Here is a 6,857-nt window from a genome sequence, read left to right as displayed (position 1 = left end):
GGAACCACTGGTCAACTGTATAACAGTTACTGTAATATTTCCATGTCTGTCCAGAGTGATTGACCACTTTGCAAAAATGAAAAGGAGACGTTACAGTTTACTTCTCAGAAAATGATTCCCTGAACAGACACACAACAGTTGATCATTTATTCTACTACTGTGGCTTTATTGTTTTGTGTGTATTTTATAGTTTTGTGTATCTGAAATAGGATTAGCCACATTGCCATGAATGGAAATTAAATAATATAAAAGAACCCAGAGATGTAGGGGTGCTTTATTTTTTGTTTTACTTTTGTAGATGTTAAATTTGCAGATGATTACTGCAATATATATTTAAAAAAGATTCATCGCTCTTCCTTTTTGCTTTTACCAGTAGCAGTTTAGAAGTCTGAAGTAAAAAAGTGCACAAGTAGGTCAAATGCCTTAGTTAATTTCAGGTGGTTAATCAAAGATCCATACAACATAATCTGATATGAGTTCATAGTTTAAAGCACTATTTATGTATTTTTTATGATAAATAAGTGCTAAAAATGTTTTTGCTTGCGCGCTTTGCACGCTCACATGAATTATTTGTGCCCCAGGTGTGCCCCAGTAGAGTATTAGGTCTAGTGACGCCCCTGGTATATACAATAATATAAACCAAGTCATTGTTCAGTATCATATCTTCATTTAAATAAAAATATATTTTTTTAAATCTTTTTTAGATACAGTCAATAAATAATGTGAACATGTATCATAACATGGAAATCTAAGAGAACGTGTTGAGAATGAGGATACTTGTGGACTGGGAATCTTTTTAATTTTTTTTTTTTACACATGCACTTTGAATACGCACTATTGATTGATTGATTGAAACTTTTATTAGTAGATTGCACAGTTCAGTACATATTTTGTACAATTGACCACTAAATGATAACACCCGAATACGTTTTTCAACTTAAGTCAGGGTCGGGTTACAGTTTTAACAAGTACAAAATGTTGAAACCGTGAGTCAGGATGGTGTCTGGAAAAGCTAAATGCCCGTGTCAGTCTCCCAGATAACAAAAATGGTAAAGCAAAACATTTGTTTTAGTATCAAACATGAATAAAATAAAATTTTATATAATAATTATTTCATAGAAATGTGAGAATAAAGTTTTGTGATGTAATTTTCTGCTGAGGGCCTCAATTTAGCCAGGGGCGGCCTTTCCCCTGTGGTAAATTAACCAGCAATAAATCCATCCATTTACTACCGCTTATTCCCTTTTGGGGTCGCGGGGGGCGCTGGTGCCTATCTCAGCTGCAGTCGGGCAGAAGGCGGGCTACACCCTGGACAAGTCGCCACCTCATCACAGGGCTCACAACTATTCAAAATCAATATATATGAAAATTCTTGCATTCCATTGAAGGGTCAGAAAGTCAAAACTTTAGGTGCCGATTCTAAGTTCAATTTAATGATACGCTTGTGTAAGAACCACAAGTATTAAATGGTAATGGTGCAATATTGGGAGATACGGTATCCTGGGTGTTTCAAATCCAACAATGTTCACTACATTGAACACAAAACTATCTCTTACAAAACCGTAAAAACATCCACACCGTGGAGTTTGTGAACTTTTCCACCCCCAATATATACATATAATATATCTGTGTTGGCCCTGTGATGAGGTGGCGACTTGTCCAGGGTGTGCCCCGCCTTCCGCCCGAGTGCAGCTGAGATAGGCTCAAGCACCCCCCGGGACCACAAAATGGGACAAGCGGTAGAAAATGGATAGATGGATCCAATACCAATTAAATACAGGGGATAACCTGGTATTTCCATTTCACATTTTCAGTAAAGGAAACTACACATTATGTTTTTTGGGAATATTTTACTTGGATTTTTTTTTTTGCAGAAAACACATTTCGATAACCCGATCAAATATTGATGACAATATACGTAGACAAGAATCGACTCAATCTCATCCCGCTGGTATCGATCCAATACCAATGCTGCCAAACAACATGGCCTTTATCAAAAGGCTTATGAGATGTATTATATGTTATGTGGCTCTTTTGATAGTAATCCCCGCACTATTTGATATTTGTGAAAGTAAAACTCAAACAGAACTGAAAACTACAGCTCTCATCATGATTGTCTCGATACTACATCGGTACAACGTAAGTATCGGCAGTATCGCTACGTTATATTGGTCGACTCTCAATCAATCAATCAATCAATCAATCAATCAATCAATCAATCAATCAATCAAACAATCATTATTTATTTATATAGCCCTAAATCACCAGCGTCTCAAAGGGCTGCACAAGCCACAATGACATCCTCGGCTCAGATCCCACATCAGGGTAAGGAAAAACACAACCCAATGGGACAATGAGAAACCTTGGAGGGGACCGCAGATGTGAGAGTCCAGTCCATAGTGGGTCTAACATAACAGCGTGAGAGTCCAGTCCATAGTGGATCTATCATAATAGTGAGAGTCCAGTCCATAGTGGATCTAACATAATAGTGAGAGTCCAGTCCATAGTGGATCTAACATAATAGTGTCAGAGTCCAGTCCATAGTGGATCTAAAATAATAGTGGGAGTCGAAATCTTTATTTATAATTGAATCACTTGTTCATTTTTCAACAAGTTTTTAGTTATTTTTATTTAATTTTTTCCAAATAGTTCAAGAAAGACCACTAAAAATGAGGAATATTTTGCATTGTTATACAATTTAATAAATCAGAAACTGATGACATAGTGCTGTATTTTACTTCTTTATCTTTTTTTTTTTCAACCAAAAATGCTTTGCTCTGATAAGGGGGTACTTGAATTAAAAAAAAATTCACAGGGGGTACATCTCTGAAAAAAGGTTGAGAGCCACTGCTCTAAAAGCCATAGATGTTATTGTCACATATGCATGCACAGTAGATGGCAGTATTGTCCTGTTTAAGAGTGTCACAACATTGCTGTTTACGGCATACAAACTGTTTTACGCTAGAGAAAAAAGGTTGAGAGCCACTGCTCTAAAAGCCATAGATGTTATTGTCACATATGCATGCACAGTAGATGGCAGTATTGTCCTGTTTAAGAGTGTCACAACATTGCTGTTTACGGCATACGAACTGCTTTACGGTAGACAAAAAACGTGACTGCTGTTATTGTGTGTTGTTACCGCGCTGGGAGGACGTTGATGAGACTGCCTAACAATAAACCCGTATAAGAAACCAAGAACTCGCCCTCGATCATTCTACAGTTGTATTGTGGGAAAGCGGACGTGAAAACAGGCTGTCGACACGTCACTCGGGTCCGCATGGAGCTGGAGGGGGCGTGGCCTCCAGCTCCGCCTGAATTTTGGGAGATTTTCGGGAGAAAATTTGTCCCGGGAGGTTTTCGGGAGAGGCGCTGAATTTTGGGAGTCGCCCGGAAAATACCGGGAGAGTTGGCAAGTATGTATACGTAATGTGTTCTGGGAGTACTCCTGCTCATCATATAAATGACTTCTTGTAGCCGCTGGCTATGGGGTGTTGGCCAATTACTTCAACTGGGGGGCGGGACTTCTGGGGAAGAGAGGGAAGTGACGTTGTTTATAGGAAGTAAACCGTTCGAGTTTTTTATGTTTTTTTTTTTTTCATTGACCAACAATCATACATTTGAAATTCCCACAAAAGTCAGGGCATTTTCAACATCAAGAAAATAAAACAAGCAAATTCAGATGGAGTAAAATACTATAAAAAAAAGTGCTATTTAAATCGTTTTAAATGTTTTTAACAAGGATATAAATTGAAGGGCTTTTGTATTTTAATCATTCTCCAAATTGTATTGTTAATTTGATAATACAATTTTGCTTTTAGAACTCAACAATAATGTATAAAAATTTGAGCTTGAAGCATAATAATATTGACGAGCATTTCTGTTGGAGCCAAATTTCCTGTTTTGTATATATTGTTTTTATTTTGCTTTCTCTAATTGATTGCTGAATTTCCTTTTCGGCAGATTGCTCCGCCCACTTCTTCTTGAGAACCAGGAAGTGTTGACAGGGATGGGACCGTTGCTATGGTGCGGTTGCCATGGTGCTTCATTCCATTGGGTTCCGGTGGGAGCACTCGGCGGTCGATTGCACGGAGGACACAAACAGTGTAGTCAGGTCTCGCTGCTGTGACAATGTTCAATTCAAGGTCAGCATACTAAAAATGACACTTATGTTCTTTAGCAGGGGTCACCAACGCGGTGCCCGCGGGCACCAGGTCGCCCGTAAGGACCAGATGAGTCGCCCGAAGGCCTGTTCTAAAAATAGCTCAAATAGCAGCACTTACCAGTGAGCTGCCTCTATTTTTAAAATTGTATTTATTTACTAGCAAGCTGGTCTCGCTCTGCTCGACGTTTTTAATTTTAAGGGAGACAAAACTCAAATAGAATTTGAAAATCCAAGAAAATATTTTAAAGACTTGGTCTTCACTTGTTTAAATAAATTCATTTATTTTTTTTACTTTGCTTCTTTTAACTTTCAGAATGACAATTTTAGAGAAAAAATACAACCTTGAAAATGATTTTAGGATGTTTAAACACATATACCTTTTTACCTTTTAAATTCCTTCCTCTTCTTTCCTGGCAATTTAAATCAATGTTCAAGTATTTTTATTTATTTTATATTGTAAAGAATAGTAAATTAATTTAAATGTTATTCTTTACTTTAGCTTCTGTTTTTTCAACGAAGAATATTTGTGAAATATTTCTTCAAACTTATTATAAATTAAAATTAAAAAATATATATTCTGGCAAATCTAGAAAATCTGTAGAATAAAATTTAAATCTTATTTCAAAGTCTTTTGAATTTCTTTTAAAATTTTTGTTGTGGAAAATATACAACAAATAATGATTTGTCTTTGTTTGAAATATAGTTTGGTCCAATTTGTTATATATTCTAACAAAGTGCAGATTGGATTCTAACCTATTTAAAACATGTCATCAAAATTTTAAAATTAATCTTAATCAGGAAAAATTACTAATGATGTTCCATGGATTATTTTTGTAATTTTTTCAAAAAGATTCGAATTAGCTAGTTTTTCTCTTCTTTTTTTAGGTTGAAATTTGAATTTTAAAGAGTCAAAATTGAAGATAAACTATGTTTCAAAATTTAATTTTCTTTTTTTTTCCTGTTTTCTCCTCTTTTAAACCGTTGAATTAAGTGTTTTTTTATTTTCTACAAAAAACCTTCCGTAAAAGGAAAAAATGTACGACGGAATGAAATACCCATTTCTTTTATATATATAGATTTATTTATTAAAGGTAAATTGAGCAAATTGGCTATTTCTGGCAATTTATTTCAATCAATCAATCAATGTATTTTATTTCGGCAATCTTCACATAAAACAAAGAACAACAAAAAAAACGAGAAAAAAAAACACTCATTTGAGCAATGATTGAGCCGAAAGGCTGTAGGTTGAAGCAACGCTTATATAAACCTACCCCGTCACAACAAGAACAAGGTTCAAAATATATAAAATCTAAAACATGCTTCACTTATATTACTTTTTTTTTTCAAACAATATATAAGCAACATATATGTAGCACACGTCTCATATACACAGTTTAACATTTAGATCAAACATAAATTTGTACACTTATATATATATATTATATATATATATATACACACAATTTATTTAAATTCCATATAAAGTGGTAATATATACATTTTAATATAACCTATATGTATAATTATGAAATCATAAATTGTATTTATATACATATTATATATTATTGTCTTTCTAAAAAAATGTTTGCTCTTCTTTCTTATATTTACTAAAGATAAATGATTTAAAAAGCTTTTTAAACTGGTTTATGTTGGTGCTGTGTTTTATTTCATCCTTTAAACAGTTCCTTATTTTAACCCCTGCTATTGTTATACTCATTCGTTTCTGCGTTGTTCTACAATATTGGATCTTAAAAAGTAGTTCTCCTCTTAAATTATAATTCCTTTCTCTCTGTAAAAATCTTCTCTGTTGGAAGTGAATCTTTACTTGCTTTATAAATCATTTGGGCAGTCTTGAGTTGGATGAGATCTGGTAGTTTTAAATCTAATGTTTTTATAAATAATCCATTAAGTGTGTATCAAACTGGTAGCCCTTCACTTTAATCAGTACCCAAGAAGTAGCTCTTGGTTTCAAAAAGGTTGGTGACCCCTGCTCTATAGCCTACAATCGTTTTAATTTTGATAGCTTAAAATAAATGAATTGGCATATCCAAACATTTAAACAGTACTGGTTATTGAATCTTTTGCACGCGTCAAACTAATTTAACACAGTCGCCCTCAAAAACAGCCTAAAGGTAAAGGCTACACAATTTCTATGTTACCATCATTTATAAATATGCCAAATTTGATCTCTTCTATTGCGAATTGGGACATCTCCACATCCTTGTTTCTGAGCCAATCTCTGATCCCCTCCCAAAACACATGCACACCCTCACATGCCACAAAAAGTGAATTGACATCCTCTACAGCTCCACAGATATGACAGCCATCAACCTCCATGTTAAGTTTCAGTTTCAAAAAATCCTTTGAAGGGTATACTCCATGAAAGCGTTCGAGTATTGCCGGGAAAAGAGCGAAGACGCACACTGAGGTTTGTTGTGTGGTTGTATCACAACTATGTTCCATTCCTGGAATACTACAATATATTCAATGTACATTATCCGTCCAACATTTTCTACCGCTTGTCCCTTTCAGGGTCGCGTGGCGTGCTGGAGACTATCTTAGCTGCATTCGGGCGGAAGGCGGCGTACACCCTGGACATGTTCGCACCTCATCACAGGGCCAACACAGGTGGACAACAAAATGTACATTATATTATAGTAAACTATATTATATTAAAAAATATTTTGATGATCAA

This window comes from Nerophis ophidion, linkage group LG20 (genome assembly GCF_033978795.1).
Source record: "Nerophis ophidion isolate RoL-2023_Sa linkage group LG20, RoL_Noph_v1.0, whole genome shotgun sequence".
NCBI classification, from domain to species: Eukaryota; Metazoa; Chordata; class Actinopteri; order Syngnathiformes; family Syngnathidae; genus Nerophis; species Nerophis ophidion.
The sequence above is the reverse complement of the archived record's forward strand: the minus strand, read 5'-3'. Positions refer to the sequence as shown.